The 26,601-nt window shown below is 39.1% G+C and overlaps 1 protein-coding gene across 45 annotated transcripts in view; it reads left to right on the top strand.

Moving 5' to 3' along the window:
- The window catches only part of QTMAN (queuosine-tRNA mannosyltransferase), a 457,067-nt gene that overhangs the window by 28,674 nt on the left and 401,792 nt on the right, over positions 1 to 26,601 (top strand). For 5 of the 45 annotated variants that reach the window (XM_086351755.1, XM_086351501.1, XM_086351454.1 and 2 more), the window contains exon 2: positions 10,889 to 10,926. The exons of the other annotated variants lie outside the window; for them this stretch is intronic. The gene's annotated coding sequence lies outside the window, so the exon portion shown is untranslated. The remainder of the gene's footprint in view (positions 1 to 10,888; positions 10,927 to 26,601) is intronic. 45 annotated transcript variants of the gene reach the window in all.

Raw genomic sequence — 26,601 nt, 5'->3', positions numbered from 1 at the left:
AATAAATATTCGTACTCTTCTTACAGGCTGGAAATCAAGTATGTAGGTAGATAAAGATTATATATTTTAAAATATGAAATAATTGATTTATTTGTTTTACCCAGAGGTCAGGGATTCAAGGCCTAGAGAGATGATATCATATTCAAAGTATCAGTGAAAATACTGTTTCTTTCTTCAGACAACATTGAAGTCTTCACTTAGTCAAGTTTGAAAAGCAAGCTGTGTGAACACAAGAAAGACTGAAGAATGTTTTTATGTTCAAATCAGTTCTTTGTGTAGAGCCTTACCAAGGATGCATCATTAATGCTGGTCTTGATATTCATCCAGATTTGTTCTTGCTGAATTTTGTGACCCATGTAATGTCTTTTAGTACAACTTGTGAGAGCATTAAGCATATGTGTACATGCACACACAGTATAATGCGGTTTCCTCTTAGAGGTTTTCCATCCAAAGAAGCAGATACTATATATATTAGACAATTGGAAGCAGGTGCTTCCCATTTGGATCTGTATACTATAGGAGTCCCTATGGTTTATCTCTTAGGTTCTGGAATAGATGTGTGACAAAAACTATAGTCTTTTTTTATTCATTTATACTGTCATTTGGTGCTTGAGTACTATAGTTAACTGTTTGATCACTCATTTTATGAATGATTTGCCTGTTTATTTATTTCCCTATTTAGTATTCAGTAACTATATATATATATACACACACACAAGCAAAAATGATCAACTTAGATTAATTTTTGTAAAATATCTTGGCAGTTTTATAGACATAGCTTTGTGCTGCATTTTGTTTATGTGTATGGTCATTTGTTAGTTTGAGTGTTTCTGAAATGGAATTATTTGATAATTTGTGTAAATTATCTTTAGAAATGATATAAAATGACAAGGTTTATCCTTTTAAATTGATTGGATTTAACTGTAGCTCAGTTCAGTTCAGTCGCTCAGTCATGTCTGACTCTCTGAAACCTCATGGACGGCAGCACACCAGGCCTCCCTCCCCATCCATCACCAACTACTGGAGTTTACTCAAACTCATGTCCATCGAGTCGATCATGCCATGCAACCATCTCATCCTCTATCGTCACCTTCTCCTCCTGCCTTCAATCTTTCCCAGCATCAGTGTCTTTTCCATTGAGTCTGTTCAGCCTGTTTGGCCATCAGGTGGCCAAAGTGTTGGAGTTTCAGCTTCAGCATCAATCCTTCCGATGAATATTCAGGACTGATTTCCTTCAGAATGGACTGCTTGGATCTCCTTGCACTCCAAGGGACTCTCAAGAATCTTCTCCAACACCACAGTTCAAAAGCATCAATTCTTCTGTGCTCAGCTTTCTTTATAGTCCAACTGTCACATCCGTACATGACTATAAACCATAGCTTTGACTCAACGGACCTTTGTTGGCAAAGTAACATCTCTGCTTTTGAATATGCTGTTTAGGTTGATCATAGCTTTTCTTCCAAGGAGCAAGCATCTTTTAATTTCATGGCTGCAGTCACCATCTGCAGTGATTTTGGAGCCTAAAAATATAAAGTCTGCCACTGCTTCCCTATCTATTTGCCATGAAATGATGGGACCAGATGCCATAATCTTAGTTTTCTAAATGTTGAGTTTTAAGCCAACTTTTCACTTTCCTCTCTCACTTTCATCAAGAGGCTCTTTAGTTCTTTGCTTTCTGCCATAAGGGTGGTGTCATCTACTTATCTGAGGTTATTGATATTTCTCCCAGCAATCTTGATTCCAGCTTGTATTCATCCAGCCTGGCATTTCTCATAATGTACTCTGCATATAAGTTAAATAAACAGGGTAACAGTATATAGCCTTGACGTACTCCTTTCCTGATTTGGAACCAGTCTATTGTTCCATGTCCACTTCTAACTATTGCTTTTTGACCTGCATACAGATTTCTCAGGCGGCAGGTCAGGTGATCTGGTATTCTCATCTCTTTCAGAATTTTCCACAGTTTATTGTGATCCACACATTCAAAGGCTTTGGCATAGTCAATAAAGCAGAAATAGATATTTTTCTGGAACTCTGTTGCTTTTATGATGATCCAGCAAATGTTGGCAATTTGATCTCTGGTTCCTCTGCCTTTTCTAAAACCAGCTTGAACACCTGGTAGTTCACGGTTCATGTATTGCTGGAGCCTGGCTTGGAGAATTTTGAGCATTACTTTACTAGTGTGTGAGATGAGTGCAATTGTATGGTGGTTGGGACATTCTTTGGCATTGCCTTTCTTTGAGATTGGAATGAAAACTGACCTTTCCAGTCCTGTGGCCACTGCTAACTTTAACAAATTTGCTGGCATATTGAGTACAGCACTTTCACAGCATCATCTTTTAGGATTTGAAGTAGCTCAACTGGAATTCCATCACCTCCACTAGCTTTGTTCATAGTGATGCTTCCTAAGGCCCACTTGACTTCCCATTCCAGGATGTCTGGCTCTAGGTGAGTGATCACACCATAGTGATTATCTGGGTCGTGAAGATCTTTTTTGTATAGTTCTTCTGTGTATTCTTGCCACCTCTTCTTAATATCTTCTGCTTCTGTTAGGTCCATACCATTTCTGTCCTTTTGAGCCCATCTTTGCATGAAATGTTCCCTCGGTGTCTAATTTTCTTGAAGAGCTCCCTAGTCTTTCCCATTCTATTGTTTTCCTCTGTTTCTTTGCACTGATCACTGAGGAAGGCTTTCTTATCTCTCCTTGCTATTCTTTTCTTTGAAACTCTACATTTAAAAGGGTATCTTTCCTTTTCATGCTTGCCTTAGGCTTTTCTTCTCTCAGCTGTTTGTAAGGCCTCCTCAGAAAACCTTTTTGCCTTTTTGCATTTCTTTTTTTGGGGGATGGTCTTGATCATTGCCTTTGTACAGTGTCGTGAACCTCCATCCGTAGTTCCTCAGACACTATCTAATCTCTTGAATCTGTTTGTCACTTCCACTGTATAATCATAAGGGATTTGATTTAGGTCGTACCTGAATGGTCTAGTGGTTCAACTTAGTTCCCATTAAATCAAACCAACCCTTAAAAGTTATTAGATTCCATAATCTTTTACACAGCAGATATGGACTGTAAAGGATAATTTCATCTTAAAATTTGATTTTAAAAAGTGTTTTTAAATCTTCATGTGGGTTTTCATTGTTCTTTATCGTTTTGTAGGTTTAAAGATTGTAAATTTTTTTGTACAGTTTTTCCCTCAAAAGAAGGAGGGATAGCAGATAAACTTTTGGATTCATTTTCTTTGTTTTCCATCTGAAGTTCATATATTTGGGGAATATTATTTCCATCAGAGGACTGGATATAAATCGTTTTGGCCGTGAATTCTACATCCATTGTGTATGACACACAGTTTAGTAACTTGTGTTGTCGCTTGAAAAGGGTTTTCCAGGTCCCAAGAGTGGCTCTTGTCTAACACTCGGAAATGAGTTGTCCAGAGAGCCACACATACTGACAAAGCAAAAGACTTTATTGGGAACAGATGCCTGGGGTGAAGAGAAGTTGATTAGGGGAACCCAGAAGAACTGCGTTGCCATGTGGCTCACAGTCTTAGGTTTTACGGTGATGGGGTTAGTTTCTAGGTTGTCTCTTGTCTGGCCCATATTTGGTCTTACTCAAGGTGTGTCTTGGTGGTATGCGCATCTCTCAGCCAGGATGGATTTCAGCACAGATGTTTCTGCGAGGTTGATAGGATATGTGGACCGGAGTCTCCTCCCTCCTTTTGGCCCCTTCTCGAATTCTGCAGGTCAATTTTCAGCAACAGCATTGTGTTCCTTACCTGGACCTCTTGTTGTGAGACAACTTATGCAAGTGGTTATCATCATGCCTAGCCAAGATGGGTGGTTTTAGTCAATGGTTCCCTAACAACCTGATGAATATATATCATATGTTCAGAAGTTAATGAAGGAGAATAGAAGAATTTTGCAATAATGATGATTGTATTTCCTATAGTCTGTGACCCTGAATAAGATTTTATTAGGTGGTTAGAGCTGTGAGAGACCTAGGTTTAACTGAAAGGAAACGTTTGGGTTTCATTGTACTGTCAAAAGAGTTTTATAGGTGCTGCAGTGGTAACGGATCTGCCTGCCAGTGCAGGGGACACAAGGGTCGGGGAAGATCACCTGGAGTAGGAAATGAAAACGCGCTCTGGTATTCTTGCCTGGAAAATTCCATGGATAGAGGAACCTGGTGAGTTATAGTCCTTGGGGGTATAAGGAGTCGGATACAACTGAGCATGCAAAACTAATACAATTATGTAAAGTTTTAAAATAAAATAAAATTTAAAAAAAATTAAAAAAAAAAAGAGTCTCAAAGAAGATTAAAAAAAAAAACAACTGAGCATGCACATGTGTGTGGCATGTGTGTGTGTGCACACGCACAAACACAGAGATACACTCAAAAAGATTTTAAAAAAGAAAGGTCTTGTGCTAGTGAAAACTATGCCTAAAACACAAAGGCTTTTTTTTTTTTTTGGCTCATATTCATGGAATTTATATTTGATTACCAGTCTGATGTATTTTGGGCTTCCCTTATGGGCTCAGCTGTTAAAGAATCTGCCTGCAATGCGGGAGACCTGGGTTTGATGTCTGGGTTGGGAAGATCCCCTGCAGAAGGGAAAGGCTACCCACTCCGGTATTCTAGCCTGGAGAATTCCATGGATTGTATAGTCCACGCGGTTACAAAGAGTCAGACATGACTGAGCAACTTTCCCTTTTGCTAATGTATTTTGTCATCAAGGAACATTTTACAGTCTATCATTTGCTTATTAATCGATAGATAACTAACTGGTTAACTTTTTAATGTGATACTTGCCATTATCATTTGAAAATTCTTTCCTAAATCTATGAAGTAAACTAATCTCAGTGTTTCTATTCTTATTTGTATTTAGTTGACTTCATGCATACCTCATCATTGAAAAGTTTTGTAGTTGGTAAAATTACGTTGTATTTCCATCGAAAAGGAGAAGCTTTTATTTCAGCTCATTTGATTAGAAATTGCATTTGAAGCTATATAAAAATATAAATTAAGGAAATCAACAGTAAATATTCATTGGAAGGACTGATGCTAAAGATGAGTCTCCAATACTTTGGCCACCTGATGCAAAGAGCCGACTCATTGGGAAAGACCCTGATGCTGGGAAATGTTGAGGATAGAAGGAGAAGAGGGCAACAGAGGATGAGATGGCTGGATGGCATTGCTGACTCGATGGACATGAGTTTGAGCAAACTCTGGGAGAGAGTGAAGGACAGGGACGTCTGGCATGCTGCATTCTGTGGGGTCACAAAGAGTTGGACATGACTGAGCAACTGAACAACAGCAAGGCAGTGAATAAACAGTACTCTGGCCTACAGTGCATCGGAAGTGCAGTGTTTTCTTGTTCTTTCCCTTGCCGCTCAACTCTGTGTGTATCTGTTTCACTCTGCACGATTTTTCTCTGCAGTCCCTATAGGTACTTTGTGTACATCCTCTCTATGTACATTGTCTAATTACTTTGTGGAAATACTCTGCTCTAGGGAGCGCTGGTAATAGATGATAACTTTCTACAAGTGTATTTTGTGGTATCAGATAAAACATGCGTGCCACATCTATCTTCTAGAGGGAAGTTTCTTGGCATCCCTGCTTAGAACCTCCCCCTGAAAAGATGTGACACCAACCTTTAAAGTGAAACTTTATTTCAACATGCTATAGAGTTTGACTCTCAATGGAGAATCAGGCAGCCTTGAAGGTTCAAGTTTCCAGAGACCCATCTGAAGTCAAAGGAGCCATTGGATGACTATGGTTTAGCTAATTTAAAGAGGATTATTGCCAAAGTTGTACAAGTTTTGTATGGAATGATCGAAACTTTTTAACTTGCTGTGAAATCAGCACCAAATGTCTGTTTTGGTGACCTCTTACTACTTGACAAACCACTGTAACTTAAAAACGTTAACTTTTCTCTGGAGTCTGTGATGTGAAGTCTTCGTGTAGCACGGTTTGTCTTTGCTGCCCTTTGGGTCAGCTGTGTGGCTCAAAGGGAAGGCCAGAGTCATCTGAAGGCTTGTTCAGGAACATGTCTGCTGGCTGATGCTGGCTGTCAGCTGAGATAACAACTGGGAATCTGGGGTTCGGACACCTGTTTGTAGCCCTCCCACGTTACCTGGGTTTCCTCACAGAATGGTGACTAGATTGGAAGGGTGAGAGAGAGGGAAGAGGGGGACAAGGACTGTATTATAGAGAGGGAGAGAAGCATGGGAGGGAGGGAGGAGACAGTGAGCCAGAGCTGGAGTGACAGGGAAAGAGCCTACACCGTGGTCCTTGGTATCCACCCCCAGGATCCCCAAATCCGGAGATGCTCAAGTCCTGTATATACAATAGTGTAGTATTTGCATCCTGTATATTTTAAATAATCTCTAGATTATTTCTAATTATCAGTTGTAATTAATACAATGTAAATGCTATGTAAACAGTTGTGAATACAATATAAAAAGCCATGTTAATAGTTGCCCATTTGGAGCAAATTCTAGTTTTGCTTTTCAGAACTTTCTGGAATTTATTTCTTTCTTCAAATATTTTTGATCTGTGGTTGGTAGCATTTGAGAATGTGGAGGCCACAGATGCAGAGGGACAACTGTATTGCCTTTTCTCTGTTGCCTTTGGAAATCATGCAGTATTACTTCTGAGTCATTCTGTTCCTTGATAGAAAGCCCTGCTCAACTTAAGCTGAAGGGGAAATTGTTCCCCACTTTGGGTGAGGGTGTGGCAAGCCCCTGAAAGGGCTTGTGGGACAGGAAATATTGCTGTGGCTGTTTTTGGAAAAAACAGCTTGTCACAGCTCTTTACCTGTTTGCCAGTGTTCTCTTATCTCTGACCTTAAGCTAAGTGATTCACGTGTGTGGGGTCAGTGTTCAATAGGTAAGTGTACAAAGTACGTGATAAAGATACAGATTGAAATCTTTTCCTATGATTAATAGGTAGCTTCTTTAATTACATTTTCTGGTAATTGTATCTTTTTTCTGGAACTCTGTCCTTGTTTTTCCTTGCTGCTGCTGCTGCTGCTGCTGAGTCGCTTCAGTCGTGTCCGACTCTGTGAGACCCCATAGACGGCAGCCCACCAGGCTCCCCCGTCCCTGGGATTCTCCATGCAAGAACACTGGAGTGGGTTGCCATTTCCTTCTCCAATGCATGAAAGTGAAAAGTGAAAGTGAAGTCGCTCAGTCGTGTCCGACTCTTCGTGACTCCATGGACTGCGGCCCACCAGGCTCCTCCGTACATGGGATTTTCCAGGCAAGAGTACTGGAGTGGGGTGCCATTGCCTTCTCCTGTTTTTCCTTAGGAGACAGAAGTACATCATAGCACCTTTCAATAAAGCTGACATAATGTAAAATCCTGGTTTGGGTTTTTTGCAATTTTAATTCTTTTTTTCCTTAGGAGACAGAATTAAAATTGCAAAAAACCCAAACCAGGATTTTATGTTATGTCAGCTTTATTGAAAGGTGCTGTGATGTACTTCTGTTGAATAACCAGGGTTTAAGTCCCGGATCTGCCACTTTCTAGCTGTGTGATGTTGAGACAATTACTTAGCCTGAGTTCATACACCTGCAAAGTCAAGGTGATAACTTTCCTTAGAGTGGTTTGTAAGGGACAGCTCAGTGACTGGGAGGTCTTGGGGTCTCAGCCATTATCATTAGGCAGGTGAAAATATGTGATTTGGAATGTTGATTGTGATATAGAATGATTGATTAGAAAACCAGTTTTAGATATGTATATACACTTTGATGTTAGAAAACTGTGGGTGCCTTTGAAAGGAATTAGAAGTAAACTATGAAGGACTTTTTTTTTTTTTGGTCAAGTTTTTCTGAAATTTAACTTTTGCTTATTTATTTATTTTTGTGCTGGTTCTTTGTTGCTGTGCGGGCTTTCCTCCAGTTGTGAAGAGTAGGGGCTACTCTCTAGTTGGGATGTGTGGGCTTCTCATCGCACTGGCTTCTCTTGCTTTAAGGACAGGCTTTAAGGCACGTGGTCTTCAGTCGTTGTGGCTCCCAGGCTCTTGAACACTGACTCAATAGTTGTGGCACACAGGCTTAGTTGCTCCGAGGCATATGGGATCTTCCTGGACCAGGGATCAAGCCAGTGTTTCGCTGCTTCGCAAGGCAGATTCTTAACCACTGGACCACCAGGGAGGTGCTATGAAAGGCTTCTTAAATAATGTCTACATTTGGAAAGGTACATTGTATCTTCTTAGATATAATCAACTTTTTACTGCAATGAATGTTTCAAGGATTTCTTGAAATAACAGCTAAGGTACTTATTAAATGCCCTGATACCTTAGTTTGAAATGTTTTATATTTAATGAAAGTGCCGGTATTTTTAAATTTCTATTTTTCTAATTGTAAAAGTAATATATATATATATATGTTATAGAAAATAAGCTAAGGAGCAAATCATCCATCATCCAGAGGGAGACTTAATATTTTTGTGTATTTCCTTTCATTTTTCTCTTTGAACTTTTATAGTTTTCCATAGTTAAGATCATCACCACATAGTCAACACTGAGATCAGATTGATTATATTCTTTGCAGCCAAAGGTGGAGAAGCTCCATATAGTCAGCAAAACAAGACTGGGAGTTGACTGTGGCTCAGATCACAAACTCCTTATTGCCAGATTCAGACTTAAATTGAAGAAAGTAGGGAAAACCACTAGACCATTCAGTTATGAACTAAATCCAATCTCTTACGATTATACAGTGGAAGTGAGAAATAGATTTAAAGGACTAGATCTGATAGAGTGCCCGATGAACTATGGATGGAGGTTCATGACATTGTATAGGAGACAGGGATCAAGACCATCCCCAAGAAAAAGAAATGCAAAAAAGGCAAAATGGCTGTCTGATGAGGCCTTACAAATAGCTGTGAAAAGAAGTGAAAAGCAAAGGAGAAAAGGAAAGATACACCCATTTGAACGCAGAGTTCCAAAGAATAGCAAGGAGAGATAAGAAAGCCTTCCTCAGTGATTAGTGCAAAGAAATAGAGGAAAACAGTAGAATGGGAAAGACTAGGGAGCTCTTCAAGAAAATTACCAAAGGAACATTTCATGCAAAGATGGGCTCAATAAAGGACAGAACGGTATGGACCTAACAGAAGCAGAAGATATTAAGAAGAGGTGGCAAGAATACACAGAAGAACTGTACAAAAAAGATCTTCACGACCCAGATAATCACAATGGTGTGATCACTCACCTAGAGCCAGACATCCTGGAATGGGAAGTCAAGTGGACCTTAGAAAGCATCACTACGAACAAAGCTAGTGGAGGTGATGGAATTCCAGTTGTGCTATTTCAAATCCTAAAAGATGATGCTGTGAAAGTGCTGTACTCAATATGCCAGCAGATTTGGAAAAGTTAGCAGTGGCCACAAGACTGGAAAAGATCAGTTTTCATTCCAATCCCATAGAAAGGCAATGCCAAAGAATGCTCAAACTACTGCACAATTGCACTCATCTCACATGCTAGTAAAGTAATGCTCAAAATTCTCCAAGCCAGGCTTCAACAGTACGTGAACCGTGAACTTCCAGAGGTTTAAGCTGGTTTTAGAAAAGGCAGAGGAACCAGACATCAAATTGCCATCATTCGTTGGATCACTGAAAAAGCAAGAGGGTTTGAGAAAAACATCTATTTCTGCTTTATTGACTATGCCAAAGCCTTTGACTGTGTGGATCACCACAAACTGTGGAAAATTCTGAAAGAGATGGGAATACCACATCACCTGACCTGCCGCCTGAGAAATCTGTATGCAGATCAAGAAGCAATAGTTAGAAGTGGACATGAAACAACAGATTGGTTCCAAATAGGAAAAGCAGTACATCAAGGCTGTATATTGTCACCCTGCTTATTTAATTTATATGCAGAGTACATCATGAGAAATGCCAGGCTGGATAAATACAAGCTGGAATCAAGATTGCTGGGAGAAATATCAATAACCTCAGATAAGCAAATGACACCACCCTTATGGCAGAAAGCAAAGAAGAACTAAAGAGACTCTCAATGAAAGTGAAAGAGGAGAGTGAAAAGTTGGCTTAAAGCTCAACATTCAGGAAACTAAGATCATGGCATCTGGTCCCATCATTTCGTGGCAAATATATGGGGAAGCAGTAGCAGACTTTATTTTTTTGGGCTTCACAATGACTGCAGATGGTGACTGCAGCCATGAAATTAAAAGACGCTTACTCCTTGGAAGAAAAGTTATGACCAAACTAGACAGCATATTAAAAAGCGGAGATATTACTTTGCCAACAAAGGTCTGTCTAGTCAAGGCTATGGTTTTTCCAGTAGTCACGTATGGATGTGAGAGTTGGACTCTAAAGAATTGATGCTTTTGAACTGTGGTGTTGGAGAAGAATCTTGAGAGTCCCTTGGACGGCAAAGAAATCCAACCAGTCCATCCTAAAGGAGATCAGTCCTGAACATTCATTTGAAAGACTGATACTGAAGCTGAAACTCCAATACTTTTGGCCACCTGATGCAAAGAACTGACTCATTTGAAAAGACCCTGATGATGGGAAACAATGAAGCTGGGAGGAGAAGGGGATGACAGAGAATGAGATGATTGGATGGCATCACCGACTCAATGGACATGAGTTTGGGTAAACTCTGGGAGTTGGTGATGGACAGGGAGGCCTGGCGTGCTGCAGTCCTTTAAGTATGCAAAGAGTCGTACATGACTGATCATCTGACCTGAACTGATAGTTAAGATCATAGTGTGTGTAATCTTATAATCTTCCTTTTTATTTAATTTTATATTGTATCATATGTATGCATTGTGATTTATTTAGTTTGGGTAGTTTTTCTATACTACTAATGTTATGATTAACATGCTCACGTGTGAATGTTTGTTTTCATTATTTTGATTTTTTCCATAGGATATATTCCTAGAAAGAAAATTACTGGATTAAAGGGAGTGAGTATTTTTAATACCCTTGATTTATGTTTTTACATTCTTTCTGAAAAGTTTTTTCATTTTATATTCCCAATAAAATGAAAATAGCAGCGCTGATTATTCATATTTTAACACACAATTGGCTATTTTAATAGTTAAAAGTTATTTTTATGAAATTTGTATTTATTCTATATTTTTTAGATTGAAATTTTCTTTCTAAGATTTATTTCTGTTCCTTTCATTTTAATTTAACCTTTTCCTATTATTTTCTGTAGGTTTATAGAAATTTCACCTGTTATGTTTTGTCTGCCTCTCTAAAACAGCTTAAAATTTATTTTTGTCATTTCATGCAAAAGATATACTAGAGTCAAATGAACCTGAATGTCACAGTTACCATTATTTCTAAGGGATAGTAGTTCTCATTTTTAATATTCTTAATTTCCATAGTATGTTAGTAAATTTTTAGATGTGTTCATTTGAAGTGGATTTATATCTATTTAGTCTTTTAAATTATGATTCTCAAGCTTCAAGTAACCTTATATCTTGGTTATCGTGAAGTTGTGTTTTTTTTTTCATAAGTGGAATTGTTCTTCCAACTGGTAAAATTTAAAATTTTGAATGGAATATTTTACTCAATTGTCGATGGTACCAGAGTTATATAATAGTTAAGGTTCTTTTCTCTTTGAAAAATTTTTAAGTGCTTTAAATTTACAGAAAAGTGCAAAAATGTATAGAGAGTAACACAATGTAACTCTCAGCTCTTTCAAAACTGAACCTTTTTGCCATGTTTACTTCAATTTTTTATTTTTCATTCACTTGAGAAATAGACCTTTGTAGACAGAGCTGAGGCTCTCTGTGGTGCCGATCACTAATTCTGTTCTTTTACTGGCCTTAGAGATAGCAGGTATTCTGAATTGGGTGTTTACATTGCCATGCTTCTTTTTATACATATATAATATCCATTACAAAGGGCTTCCCAGTGATAAAGAACCCACCTGCCAATGCAGGAGACATAATAGATGGGGTTCAATCCCTGGGTTGGGAAGGTCCCTCAGAGGAGAGCATGGCAACCCACTCCAGTGTTCTTGCCTGGAGAATCCCATGGACAGAGGGACCTGGTGGGCTACAGTCCATAGGGTCGCAAAGAGTCAGACGGAACTGAAGTGAAATACCACATCCATAACAAAATGTTATATAAATGACATCTATACTTGTTCTTTTGCAGCTTGCTCTTTTTTCCCCAGTATTATGTTTTTAGACTTACCTGGTTCAGCAGATGGTTTAGCAGAATGTGGTACCTGGTCAGCAAATTTAGGATCACAGGGAATTTGTTGGAAATAAAAATTCTGAGGCCAGAACTGGCCACATTTGTGTTTTGTTTGTTGTTTGTTTAGTCCCGAAGTCATGTCCAGCTCTTTTGTGACCCATGAACCGTAGCCTGCCAGGGTTCTCTGTCCATGGGATTTCCTAGGCACGAATACTGAAGTTGGTTGCTGTTTCCTCCAGGGGATCTTCCCAACCCAGGGATCAAACTCAGGTCTTCTGCATTGCAGGTGGGTTCTTTACTGCTGAGCCAATTTATGCATAGCAGTGCAAAATGCCAATACTAGAACCAGTGTTCAAACTATTAATCCTTTGGGGATTGTAATGGCAGAACATTACATCAAGAGCGGGGCCCTTGCAAGAACATGCATCCCTGAGAACTAGGTCTGTTTCAGGCCTCTTTCCAGACCTAATGAACAGAAACTCTGAGAGAAGGGCCCCAAAGTCTGCGTTTAGTAAGGCCTCCAGGTGTTTCTTATGAATGTTTGAGTTTGGGATCATTTGTATTAGTCCTTGTGGGCCAGCATGAGCTTCTGTCGTAGCTCAATTGGTAAAGAATCCACCTGCAGTGCTGGAGACCCTGGTTCGATTCCTGGTCAGAAAGATACCCTGGAGAAGGGATAGGCTAACATAACAAAATACCATAGACTGCGTGGTAGAAATAACTGACATTCATTTTCTCACAGTCTGGAGGCTGAAAATTCAGGATCAAGGTGATGGTGGACTTGCTTTATTTTGAGGTCTCTCTTCTTGGCCTGCAGATGGCCAGCTTCTTGCTGGTCACTGTCCTTACTTGGTGGGTGGGTGAACATCTCTAATGTCTCTTTGTATATAAATTCCCTCTTCTTATAAGGACACTGGTCATATTGGATTAGGGCCCACCTTAGTTGACTCATTTTAATTTAATCACCTCTTTAAAGGCCCTCTTTAGAAGTGTAGTCACATTCTGAAGCACTGGAGGTTAGGGATTCAAGATATGAATTTTGGGGAGATACAGTTCAGCCCCTAATTCCACTGCTAAATAGTTCAGTGAATTCAATTTTATTTATTATTAATTTTAAAATTATTTTTAAAAAACTTTTTATTTTGTATTGGGATATGTGCATGTGCTCAGTCACCTCATTGTGTCCAGCTCTTTGCAATCCATGGGCTGTAGCCCACCAGTCTCCTCTGTCCATGGGATTTTCCAGGCAAGAATACTGGAGTGGGTTGCCATTTCCTCCTCCAAGAGATCTTCCTGACCCAGGGATTGAACCATTGTCTCCTCTGCCTCCCCCATTGGCTGGCAGATTCTTTATCACTGATCCACCTGGGAAGAAGCCTGTATTGGAGTACAGCCGATTAACTTAGTTGTGATGGTTTCAGGTGAACAGCAAAGGGACTTAGCCATAATTATTAACATGTATCCAGTCTCCCCCAAACATCCCTCTCATTCAGTCTGCCACATTACATTGAACAGAGTTCCCTTTGCTATATAGTGGGTCCTTGTTGGTTATCCACTTCAAACATAGCAGTGTGTACATGTCCATCTCAAACTCCCTAACTATCCTTTTCTCCCCTATAGTTCAGTGAATTTTAGAGCTATATTATATTGTTTTATGATTATATCCCCATTTATCTTTTTTGCTGTTGATGAACATTTAGATTATTTTCCATTTTTCCCCATTATATCAGTCCCACTATGTCAGTTTCTTTCTTGTTATAATTGCTTTTTTGGTTTTTATTTTTGATATGGTATCTTGGTAGAGTGTCCTGATATCTGTTGAATTAAAACAAAAACAAAATCATGTCCTAGCTTTTGTTTAGGACAAAATGTTAATTTTGCTAGCATGTAATTTTAAGTAGTGGTATTTTTGCTTTATGAGACTGGATTTTCCTTGTAGTCCAGCACATGTGGTTTGGACCATATTTTGAGTTAACTACACAAGCTACTATTTCCATATATGGGTGGGTCTGTCATAATGATACTAAATAAATAAGTTCCTTTCTCTGTTTGTAAATAAAAGAGAACAGTGACTCCATCATTGTGTATGTTCTGTCTTAAGTTTTCTTGACCTTTTGCAGCTCATTATTATCATCTGGGAATACACTGAATTCCCATTGCTGTTAACTTTTTATGCTGCTGTGGTTTATTTGGGAAATAAAGCTATTTTTCTAGAAGTTAGACTTTATCTAAAGTTTTGTACTGGGCTAGGGCAATATTTTCTCTTTGTGCTGAGTTTCCACATGTTTATTATATAATTTATAATCTTACTCCTTTTATTCAAATTGTATTTTATTTATTCAAATTTTATTCCCTTCCCTCTACCCCCACACCCTACCCTATAACCTCTTAGAAATGCATTTTACATGTGTCATTGATAGTTTCAGACATTTACTGGATTCATTGAGGACCCATTGATTGTCTGGATCTGGACTGTGTGGTCTCCTGCATAGTCTCCACCCAGCCAGCTTGTTCATGTATCTCCATTATAAAGCCTCCCTGTACCAAAGGGAGTTGAATGGCATCTTCCTGCTTGTCATTAGTTACTCTTTGGTGACTGAACTTGGTGGACATAAAGAAGTCTGAGGATGGTAATTGAAGCTAGCGTGGTCTGGAGGCAGTATCACCTGGGAGCTTGTTGGGTTTGCAGATTCTCAGGTCTCGCCTTGGTCCCGTTGAATCAGACGCCTTGCAGATAATTTCCTCGCTTTCATACAGTTCTCTTGGGATCATGTAGTCTGTATAATTTCTAACAGTATGTGCGGGTTGACAGAGCAAGCCTTAGTGGTTGTCTGTAGCTCTTTTCTCTCCCTTGAGGTGGGGAGAATTGAGAGATGGGCTAGGCTGAAAGTGTGAAGAAAAGGAGTTCGGATCCTTTCACTGGCAGGTGTCCCTAATTTCAAAGTAAAAACTGCTGGTTTACTGAATGTTTACCATATAAGGCCCGTGTTTGGCTCTTTAGAAGAGAAAAGGTAATATAAGTTCTGGTCCCCACACATGCATTTGGGCATTATAGAGACATGAGTTCAAATTGTGGCTGTGAACTTAACTTGCTGTGTAATCTTTGGCAGAGTTCTCAATCTCTGCATCTCATTTTCTTCTGTTGTAAAATGAAGGTAACACCTACTGTGCATTTCTTACTGGGATGTTCAGGGGATTAAATGAAGTAGTGTATATGGAGCACTTAAAGCATAATAGGCACTCAGCAAATGGTAGCTGGATGCTATTATCATCATCATCATCTAGTTATTTCTCTATTTGAACATCACACTTGACTCTACAGGGCATACTATATTAATGGTCTAGGTGACACTTCTCAAGAATTGCTTTCCTGGCTGGGCGATGATTCCATCACTGTGGATAATTTAATTAGCCCTTGCCTGCTGAGCACTGTGGCTGTGGCAGGCAGTAAGAGAAATGTCGTATAGACAGAGCCAGGGCTTTGGAGTCAGACAGATCTTGATCTGTCATTACTCCAGCAGTCAATAGCTGTGCACCTTGGGCGAGTTGCTCAGCTCTTCTTCCTCCATTTTCTCATAAGTAAGAAAAGTTAGTTACATTTACCTTGAAGCATTGTTATAAATGAGGTTGGGTGGGTGTTGTTGTTGCGTGGATTAAATGAGGATATATGGAAAGCACTTGGCTTATCATGGTCACATAGTAAGTTTGCAACAAATATTGCCTGTTCCTTTTCCACCCTCCACTTCACCCACTGCAGAATTTTAGTGTCTGATTTATCTAATGTATGTTGAGATTTCTTCCAGTCTTTGTACTTAGAGACCAAGAGGCTAGACTTAGAGAATAAATGACTTTCTTGCTTGATACTCTTGGAACAGGAATAAGTTGACTAAATCAAGGTTTTCTAAGGGTTCTTGATTCCTTGGCTGAAATACAAATTTCGGGGGGATGTTTAGAAAAATAATATTTCTTTACTGAGATAAAATGTATATAATGTAAAAATTTCGATTTTCACCATTTTAAGTGTATAGGTCAGTGGCACTAAGTACATACAATTGTTATGCAACCAAAGGTCTATATTTTAAGGCCAGTTTTGGTAGTATATTTAAATATTTATATCAGGTGTTCTGTTTACTTGGCCCACATATTGGAAAGGGCTCTCTGAGTGGCAGATAACAGAATCATCACAGCTAGTTTAAGCAGAAGGGGATTTATTAACTTGTAATATAGGATGTTTGAGGATTAGAAGAGAGGAAAGAATAGACTTTAGCTGAGTTTCTAGAACCAACTCCTGGAACCACACTTTTCAGCTGGCTTGCCGAGGGAGCCATGGCCATCTCTGGATTCAGAAGCACGGTGCCTTGTTCAAGTTTGGAAGTGCTGAATGAGAAGTCTTGGCTTTTGCTGCTGGTACCAGAAGAATCATTGTCTTGCTTGCCATCATTGCTGAATGGGCTGGCCTGTTTTTACTTGGTTGCTTTTCCTTGTTTCCTTCTCCTTCTGAACTCCTTAGGAGTGTTCCTCCTTGGGAAACCTAGAGCACATACAGATCTCAAGTTGCAAGGGAGTCTAGCAGGAGTACCCCTTAGTGTGTGAGTGTGTGTGGAATATGTATTTAATTTTTTAAAAATGAGTCCCCGTTATAGATATCAGGGGTTTTTAACTTGGAATTCATGGGGAACCTTTTAAAATTATGTACAGTATTATATATGCAATTGGGCCTATTTCAGAGGAGAAGGTTTACAGTTTTTTTTTGAAATCCAGGTGCTCTTGGACCCTGGTGTGTGTGCTCAGTCACTTCGGTAGTGACCAACTCTTTGTAGCCCTATAGAATGAAGCCCGCCAGGCTCCTCTGTCCATAGAATTCTTCAAGCAAGAATACTGGAGTGGGTTGCCATGTCCTCCTCCAGAGGATCTTCCCAACCCTGGGATCAAACCCATGTCTCCTGTGTCTTCTGCATTGCAAGTGGAGTCTTTGCTGCTGAACCACCAGTGAAGCCCTGGTAGAATGTTAGTAACAATTAGCAAAAGGCTGTTATAGCTATATGGATCAGAGAAGATGTTGGACTGGACTGGAGAGGCCAAGATGGAGTCCTCTAGTATTAAGCTTATCTGTAATCATAGGGCTGTTAGGACTGAGCAGTGGGCAAACTTAGGGGTGATGGTGGTAGTGCTCTGTCATAGATGAGGGCTGACCAGGGGAGCTAAACCTGGAAACTGGCCTAATCTAATGATAGACTAGGGTCACAATTCCATTTAGAATGTCTGACCTGTAAGTGCATACTTGTCCAAAGGCTAGACAAAGTCAAAGTCTGAATCTGATGGAGTGGGTCAGATTTGAAGTCTGAGTAGCAGGCCCGCATCATTAATGAACAAGAAAACTTAGGCAGAAATGACACACTCATGTTCAAGCAAGGCCTTTAGGAATGGGTCAACAGTCGCTTTTTAGCTTCTCATCATTGTGAATTTCCCAAAGAGATTGGGTCTGTCATCAAAAAGAATGCTACATGAAGCCTTTTTGCGTTTGGTGGAAGGAACCACACGTAATTCACAGATTCCTGCCCACTCTAGAATTCTATGATTTCAATTGAAGTAATGCGTCTTTCAACAAATAGGGTGCACTGCAGTAGTTTAGAAGTTAGGCCAGTGTTACAAGTTTATCCCTGTAGGCTCACCCACTGTGTTCTAGAGTTGGTATGTTTTCTAGGCTTGATCACTCCCTAGAATAACGATCCTTATGACAACTTCTCCAGGCCTTCTCAGCATAGGTCCCTTTCCCTTGTCTGTGTGGTGGTGTTGATTGGGTCTTTTGAACCCTGGGATAATGGTCAGATGGTCCTATGAAAGATTTGTACTTGAACTAACACCCCTGCCTCTTCTTTCCTGTTTGCTGCCGTCATAGATCAAAGGAGACTAGAATTCACAAGCCCCTTTGTTCTTGGGCTGACTTATTAAAAGGAGTCTTGTCCCCAGAGGATTTAATAATTGAGGTCATGTTGAAATAACATCTTAGAGAGGGTTCCCTAGAGAAGTTTTTTTAGAAAAGATTGAGAATGCATTCATCTTGATCTAACTGAGCATTTCCTATAGTAGCAGGATTTTAAAAAAAACCCTTTTTTTGTTAAGTCATTTAAACATTCATGTTTTATGAGAAAACTTTATGTATGATGAATTTAGCCGTACATGTGATGAAAGTGTTTTAGTTTCTTGAAGTAGAGAATCAGGTGCATGAATACCAGATCATTTATCAATTTAGCAGGTTTATAAAATTTCTAACTGTTGTTTCAGTGTTCCATTGTTTACCCTTCTTCATTGTGTCTTTTTACTGGGGGCTTCCCAAGTGGTTCGGTGGTAAAGAATCTGCCTGACAATGCAGGAGATGCAGGAGACATAGATTCAGTCCCTGGGTTGGGAAGAGCCTGTGGAGGAGGAAAAGGCGATCTACTCCAGCATTTTTGGCTGGAAAATTCCGTGGACAGAGGAACCTGGCGGGCTAGAGTCCATGGGATTGAAAAAGAGTCGGCATGACTGAGCGACTCAGAACAGCACAGCACAGCACATAATATTACTAACAATTCTGACTGTCATTGCTTTCTACCAGTCAGATATTTGATTTGATCATGTTAACAATATGAAAGGATAAAGTTAGGGTTATGGTTTCTTGAATGGCATACTGTTGTCAGATCTGGAACTTTCTATATGTCTATATAGCCAGGATGGGCACTTTAAAGTTTACTGAATCAAATAGTAGAACTATAGTTTTAATGCACGTTTCTGTGCTCCGAAATATATATGCATTTGTGTACACACATACACACGCACACACAATGTGGATTTCTACTTGCCTCAGTCTTGAAATTTGCATTTGTGGCAGTTTTGGTGGTTAGCCTTGTGAACAACCAAGAGGCCTGATATTATGTCAGTAAAACTGTCTCATAGGTATGATTGAAACAGTTTTATTAGCAACATATGGGGCATGAAGGAGCCACAGAGGGGAGTTTGGAGTGTGAGGGTCCTGGTCTGTCTTTTTTGGCATATAATTATATCTGTCCTTATGCATGGTGTTATTTGCTGCTGCCTAGGGAATACAGAAGAATAACTTCTAATGTGGTAAAACAAACAAACAGAATAAATTGTAATTATTGAGTTTATAGGGAATTATTTGGATGAAAGATGTATTTTTTTCAAACCTAAATTTTATTTGGTCTTTTAAATTTTATTTATTCAGTCTTTTAAATTAAAACCCAACTTTTCAATAATTTGAATTTTTGGATCAACTTTACATAATAGACGCCTAGCTGACTTTCATAAATGGGGAAGAAATTTGTTTCTTTTTCCTATTGTGACAATGTATGATTCTGTTTAATTAGTTTTACTAAATATTAATTTTCTTTAGAGGTATTTGTCACATTTAAATGATAAGCGCATGCTGATTACTAGATGCTACAGAGAAGACAATATCAGACACAGCCTCTGGGCTGCAGAGTTTAATTCTATAAAAGCAATCACATGTGGATGATGTTTAACTAGTCAATGATAGGAATGACAGACCCACTGTCAGCCAAGTGGTTACCTCTGGGAAAGAGGGAAGTGGGATCAGGAAGAGGAACAAAGAATCTTCAATTGTTAATTTTTTGTTTTTTTAAATTTCCTTTTCAGCTAAGATGGATTGTAAGAGATTTTAAAACCAGAAATTCAGGTTGGGACTAAGGTAGTGGAATAGTTGGTTGCATCTTCTTTTCCTCCATTTAATTCCTGGCTTGTTCTAAGCCAGGGGTCTGGGGATTAGAGAGTAGTAGATTCTGGGAAAAGCCCTGCAGAAAAATGTACTGAAATTTTTTTTTAACTTCATCCAGTTCTGCTCACTATCTCAAGACTTAGGTTAAATGCAAGTGTTTATATTATTGTCTACTCTGAAATACTTATATATTTTATAGGTGATTTTTCAGTTTTATGGAGGATAGTTACTCAGGCAAAATTCCTTTACTCTAGAATTACTTTTGATCCTAAAACTAGTTTCAGAGAGACCTAAGCCTTTGAAATGGATTGATTATTAAAGTGATTAATCTCACAATGGCTAGTGTGGTTCCTTCTGTATGCTGGAAAAATAATATCGAAAGCCAAGCTGTTCAATATTTAGATTGCAGTGATTAAGAAAGCAGCATGGATTATATGCTTATTTCTAGAGTGTGAGCAAATAGGGTCACACTTCAAGTGCTTTTCAGATACTCATGACTACTGACTGTCATGTTTTATGACAAGATGATTTTATCTAAGAGCTATTTCCATCGAGTTTTTTTTATGTGGATGGAAGACCAAATCTCTGCTTGAAAATATAAGCAAGAATGTTTATACTCATTCTCCCTTTTTAAAATCAGGTTGAAAGTTCTGACTGTCCTACGAGGAAAAAGAAGTACAGTTGAATAGTTTTGTTCTACGTGGATAACAATTTGTTGTTATTGTTGTTTGTCCTATTTGTTATTGTTATTTGTCCTATTCTTTGCAACCCCATGGACTACAGCGTGCCAGTCTCCCCTTCCTCCACTATCTCCTTGAGTTTGCTCAGATTCATGTCCTTTGAATCAATGATGCCATTCAACCATCTTATCCTCTGCTGACCCCTTCTCCTCCTGCCCTCCGTCTCTCCTTGAATCAGGGTCTTTTCCAATGAGTTGGCTCTTTCCATCGTGGGCAAAGTATTGGAGCTTCAGCTTCAACATCAGCCCTCCCAGTGAATACTCAGGGTAGATTTCCTTTAGGATTGACTGGTTTGATGTCCTTGCTGGCCACGGAACTCTTAAGAGTCTTCTCCAGCATGGGGAACAATACTTAGTTGAGTTGTACATTTATTGGTGGTGATTTGAGACATATAAGAAGAAAAAATATTGAGTAGTTGTAATATGTTTTAAAAGAAAGTGAGCTTTGCTAAATGAAATAGTAATAATCTTAAATTTATCATTTATTTAAACCTCTCCCACCAGATCTTTTAAAAGAGCAGCTAAGAAATATATTCTATCTGATTTGAATTTAATTATTATGATTTTTTTTCTTGGGTAAAGTGCCTTATGGACAATGTAGATGACATAACTGATATGAATAATCAACATTTCACCTTACTGACACTTACTACTAAGTATGTTTACTAAAGTTCAGATAATAATTGAAATAATGAAGTAGGATTACATTAGTAACATAAAATTTGTTCAGAATAAAGATAGTATATGGATTAATTGATATAATCCATCTGTACTATAAAATAATGATTAATGGATTGTTGCTTTATATTTGTGAAGCTCTGTGTGTATATGTGTATAGTTATCATTATGCACAAATGTAATTATTTATATTTCTTACATATGCTGCTTCATTTTATCATCACAGCAGTTTTGGAAGTAGGTGGGGTAGGTGAGATTCTCTTTACTAAATGTGGAAAACTGAGTGGCGTAATAATTAAATTGTCCATGGATAGGGCTGCACTAAAACTAGGGCTCCTGGCTTCGGGTTTAGTGCTGTTTTCCAGTGGACTGTAGTCAGAACAGGATACTACGACTTTCCTGTAGGCTTCCCTGGTGGTTCAGCTGGTAAAGAATCCCCCTGCAGTGCGGGAAACGTGGATTCGATCCCTGGGTTGGGAAGATCCCCTGGAGAAGGGAAAGGCTACCCACTCTTGTATTCTGGCCTGGAGAATTCCATGGATTGTATTGTCCACAGGGTCACAAAAGAGTCTGACAGGACTGAGTAACTTTCACTTTCACTTCTGGGCTGCACTAAAATTAGGGCTCCTGGCTTCTGATTTAGTGTTCTTTCCCAGTGGACTGGAGTCAGAACAGGATACTATGACTTTCCTGTAGTAGTTAATGTAACTGAGTTACCAAAATGCCTTATTTAGGGTATGCGTATTAATTGTAATCAAAACTTAAACACTATTAGGGCTAAGTCTTTTTTTTCCTGTTCTTCAGTTGCAGCAAAATCTAACTGCCATGTGTTTTGCTACTTATATATGTCTTTTGGGAGATTTTGGAAAACTAAAGTCTTCTTTCTCCTGTGGAAGTGTTAAAAATCCTAAGAAGCTTTCTTGAAATAAAGTTTGTCCCCTTTCAATGATTCAATGTGCTTTTCTCTTATCTGTGAATTTCACCTTCAGTTTATTGGCAACTGCTTTTTCATGAGAGGATCATTGAATTATCATTAACTCCTTGCAACCTGGCTTTGGTCCCACCTGTGTCCTAGAACTGCGCTCTTGAAGGTCACTGGTGACCACATTCTAGCCAACTGTAGAATTTTTTCCTCAGTTCTCAATCTCCTTGACTTATAATGCCAAATGACCTCAGTTTTTTCAGTTACATGAGCACTGTATTTTGGATTTTTGCTTTGAATTCTCTGCTGTCTATACTTCTTACAGTAATACCTGCCTTTTCTTTGTGGGGTGGGTTTTGTCCTTGTCCTTTGCTAGGTATTTTACTTTTTGCATTTTTAATCTTATCTCTTTAGTTCCTCTTGCTTTGCACTGTGTCATCATTTCTTGTAACTCTTACTGGGATGGATATTGGTGGCAGTTCTCAGAGCTCCATTTAGCATCATTGTCCATCACCCAGACTCTAGTCCTGCACTTCCCTCTCTTTTCAGGTAGTTGTCCTTTTGCCTCAAAACAGATCTTTCTTGAGTCATCTCCTTCAGACTCTCTTCTCTGAATTTCTGAGTTTCTTTTACAGAAGGTATTCTCTTAATGCTTTGACATTTTACATTTGGTGCCCCTTATCTCCCAGTGTCTCTAATGTGCTCGAGTTTTTCTTGAAAATATTTCTTAAATTTGCCCTGTCCTCTTCGTTCCTTCATCTTCCCTAAAGTACTTTATAGAGTGTGAAACACTTCCAAATGTATTTTTAAAAAATTTAAAATAAGCCAACATAATGCATTTATGAAATAGGAGGGGTGGATTTATTATCCCAATCTGCAGTTCAGGAAACATGTACTGAGAGAAGTGACTTGTCAGAAATATCATTGTTGGTTAAGGTAAGAGCTGTTACTGAAGCCAAGCTAATGTGATTTTAAGTCTGTCCCTGTGCCCAAATCTAGTGACTGCTGTGACTTCCTATTAATAATCTTTTACCTTCCAATTTTCTCCTTTAATTCACTTTGCCTTCTATGCTAGGTTGATGTCTGTAAAATCAGTCAAGGTAGCAGCTATTAGAGATTGATACAGTGTCTCAATCACTGTGCTAGATAATATTATTTAATCCTCAGAACTACTGTGCAACGTAGGTATTGTATCCCTATTTTATAGATACATACATTGAGGCTTACAATAACCTGCTAGTCATTTTGTGTGGTGGCATCAAGGTGGGGGTGAAGATTCAAACTCTGACTCCCATTTCTGGTTCTTTTTACAGCTACCTTGTGCCAAGTATCAAATTCTTAATGTTACTCTTTCAAAGAACTTACTGTGGTTTCCTTTTGCTTACTTAACCCCATTTGTGCCTCTTTATCAACCTTTCTGGATCCTCAGTGATTTGTTTGTAAGTTTCTTTTCTGTTTACTTTTGTCAGAACCCTCCTCAGTGATTAATCTTTACCTTGTTCTCATCTCACACAGACCGTATCTAGTCTCATTTTATCACTTTAACTCATGCTGTTTACTACCTGTGTAGAAGGATGGCACCACTGACACAACAGACATGAGTCTGAGCAAGCTCTGGGAGATGGTGAAGGACAGGGATGCCTGGCGTGCTGCAGTCCATGGTGTTGCAAAGAGTCAGATATGACAGCTACTGAACAACAACAACAGAATAATGTTACTTCCTCTTCTTTACTTATCCATAGCCAGCTCTTTACCTTTTCTTCCTTCTAACATTTAGTAAGCACTCACAACATACATGATGCTGTGATAGCAGTTGCTAGTATAGATGAGTGCATGGGCCTTGTTGGGGAGATGAGTAGGTAATGGGGCCAGCTAGATCGGATTTCCCACTGGGATCTGAGAGCCTTAGCAGAGGGAGGTATGCATGGATTGTTGTAGCAGCACTCAAGAGGATGTGATTAATTTTACCTGAGTTGTTGGGAAAAATGGGACTGAAGAACTGACATTTGAGCTGTAGTCTTAATGGAGGAGGGGCAGTTCTCCAGGTGGAGAAGGGGAGAGAGCCAGGTTTTTTGGAAAGAGGAAATATTTTATGAATAGAGGGATAAAATCACAAGGATGTATGCTGTATGTTGGAGTGTAAACATTAAAAGTTGCAGGGCTATGCAACAGCATGTATTGTTGCCAGTGGGTCTCAAGTGATGGCCTTTGCCTTCATGGAGTCATTGGTTGGGGTCTGTTGTTTGACCTTATACTCTCAGACACCTGGTATGGTGGGCCCATTGAGAGTGAATCTCTCTCAGGAGCAGGGCCACGTTAGCCATACATTCGAAACTGATATACACATATCTGTATATGTTTATATGTTTGTCAGTTTACTAATTTCCAATGAGAAATACAACTGTCAAGCAGATGGGATTGCTTATTTTGGCAGATCAGTTCATTGTCTCCCTATAGGCAGGCTTCTTGGGAAGCCAAGTTGTTAATATGGAGGTCAGTTGATGATTGAGAAATACAGCCGTCAGGTTGACCCAGCATTTCTGACCAGAGCACTCTCTTCTGGCAATGTACGTGGGAACCATGTTGCCACAGACCACCTGTTGAGCATGGCAAGAGAACCTGGAGAAATATTTGTTTGAAGAAGTATCTCTCAGCTGAGTTAGCTTAAGGCTGTCTTACCCACTCTAAGAAGAGCATTGCCAAGGAAACCAGATTATTCTAATCAACTCGGCCAAAACTTCCTTTCCTGTGGTTTGGTTTGATCTTGTGAACATTTGCCTAGAAGGCTTTTCTGATTCCTTTGCTGACCAGTCCTTCCCTTTCCTCCACATTCTGTTTGATGCTTTCTCCTTTTAGATAGGTTGAGGCATTCTGTCACATTACAGAGAAGTTTTAAGAGCTTGGGAAACAGGAATTTTCATATTTCTGTCCTGATTTATCTTATATCACATTTATATTAAATCACATTTTCTTATTTTCAGTTGTTTGGGGCTAAAATTAGGAAATAGTGAATGATAACCTGAAGCCAAGAATGTGAAATTTATGGTGGTGGGATGTTGGAGATGAGGCTAGAAGATTAGGACCAGATTGTAAAGGGTCTTGGGTGCCATACTAAAGAGTTTGAATTTCAGAGTGAATTCTTTTTTTCTCCCCATGTTGTCTTTTCAGCTTAAAAACTTTTGTTATCTGTATCAAGTTGTTAATATCTCACTGTGGAGTGTTTGATAATGGCTCTCCTTAAGAGATCTTAAGATTTTTAAGAGATCTTATTTAGACCCTTTATGTTTTGACAGATAAATATTAGGTGATATTATCTGCAGTTTCAACATGAGATGCTTTAGAGCTTAAATTCTGCTTCTGACTTTCATTGTGCTTCGTAATTCAAGCTATTTCCACAATGTCCTCTCTTATCCCCTTATTTTTAAGGCAGGTGTTGCTTTTTAACTTATTATAATAGTTCTTTTTTATATTATTATATAATATTTTTATTATGGTACTTATATATATGAATAGCTGTCTTATTAATTAATTATTATGTATTTGTCTCTTTTCTCACTAAGCAGTTTGCCAGTTCCTTATATTTAGGTGGAGCTGATTCTTAAGTCTTTTGTGTTTTATACCTAGCCCAGTTGAATTTAAAGCAATAGGATGCTACTTAGAGAATAGGATGGTATTTTAGAGCCAGAAGTTAATCTAGTTCAGTACTTATGTTTTCTACATGAGGAAACAGAGATACAGGGCTGCTGTAATTTGCCACAACATAACTAGTAGAGCCATGGCCAGACCCAGATGTCATCATGCCTGTTCCCACCACCTTTGCACCATACTCTGCTGGTTCCCAATTTGACTGAGAGAGGTATTCCATAAGGACGGAAGGGACCCTCAAATATCAATGTGTAATTTCCAAAACCACTGTTTAAAAACTTAATTTTAGCAGCTTTTCTTGTTAGTGCTTGGAAGTGTTGACTGTTTTAGGTCTGTGTCATGCAGGAAACCACAAGAGAGGGACATAGGGAAAGGGGTTCATGTATTGGACTTCTGTGTTCCTGCCAAGCATGGTACAGGTGCATTATCGCCTCAGCTCTTTATTGCTACAGTCCTGTGAACTGTTACCCACATTTTGCAATGAGCAAACTGAGACTCACAGGAGTGAAACAGTCTTGCAAGTAGAACTAAAAGATGTGGGGTGTAAGCCCAGGTCTACATAACTACAGTGACCTCGCTCTTTCAGTTAAGCTTCACTGTTACAGCTCTCAGCCAAAGCCAAGAATAGCAACTGTAGCAAGCAGGTACCACACCTGACTTTCTAATGAGGGGAAGTCCAGCAGCCGTCCCCCATTGTCTGTGGCAGGAGG

This window comes from Bos grunniens, chromosome 2 (assembly GCF_055505025.1).
Source record: "Bos grunniens cultivar Pamir isolate PY7600 chromosome 2, Bosgru_T2T1.0, whole genome shotgun sequence".
NCBI lineage: Eukaryota > Metazoa > Chordata > Mammalia > Artiodactyla > Bovidae > Bos > Bos grunniens.
The sequence above is the reverse complement of the archived record's forward strand: the minus strand, read 5'-3'. Positions and strand labels throughout refer to the sequence as shown.